Source organism: Microtus ochrogaster, unplaced genomic scaffold (genome assembly GCF_000317375.1).
Source record: "Microtus ochrogaster isolate Prairie Vole_2 unplaced genomic scaffold, MicOch1.0 UNK60, whole genome shotgun sequence".
In the NCBI taxonomy this organism is placed as follows: Eukaryota; Metazoa; Chordata; class Mammalia; order Rodentia; family Cricetidae; genus Microtus; species Microtus ochrogaster.
In genome coordinates this window covers 1,117,569-1,118,307 of record NW_004949158.1, presented here as the reverse complement: position 1 = coordinate 1,118,307, position 739 = coordinate 1,117,569, and the positions used below count along the sequence as shown (strand labels likewise).

Below are 739 nucleotides of genomic sequence, written 5' to 3'. Positions count from 1 at the left end.
ATGGGTTAGATCAATATGTAAGAGCTAGCCAATAAGAGGCTGGAACTAATGGGCCAGGCAGTGTTTAAAAGAATACAGATTCCGTGTAATTATTTAGGGTATAAAGCTAGCCATGTGGGCGGCCGGGTGCCAGGAACGTAGCCCGCCGCTCTTATTACAACACTGTTCACCTCCCAACAGCTGGGATTACAAGCATGAGACACCATGCCCAGTCTTCACCAGCCAAGCAAATGCCAGCACTTTGGAAGGAACACACATGCACACACACAGAAATCTATCCGTATAGATATCCATGCCACAGTTCCTACTAGATGCCAGGCACTGGCATAGGCAATTGGAAGAATAAATAACTTATGTTCTTTGGGGCATTTAGATACTGATGCTTGGTGAGACAAACATAAAATGTGATGTTAGGTAAAATATACTGCTATTTAGACTATAGGCGTGATAGCCCATACCTGGTTATCAAAGCAAGCTCCAGGCCACCTAGGGCTATACAACGAGATCCTTTCTCAAAAAGCAAAAAAATAGCCGGGTGGTGGTGGCAACATGCTTTTAACCTCAGCACTCGGGAGGCAAAGGCAGGCGGATCTCTGTGAGTTCCTGGCCAGCCTGGTCTACAGAGTAAGTTCCAGGACAGGCTCCAAAGCTACACAGAGAAACCCTGTCTCAAAAAACCGAAAAAGAAAAGGAAAGAAGGAAGGAAGAGAAGAAGAGAGAGAAGAGAGGAGAGGGGAGG

At 46.1% G+C, this 739-nt stretch overlaps 1 pseudogene; it reads left to right on the top strand.

Annotated features, from left to right (window-relative positions):
- Positions 1-739, top strand: part of LOC113455538 — a 3,889-nt pseudogene that overhangs the window by 1,481 nt on the left and 1,669 nt on the right.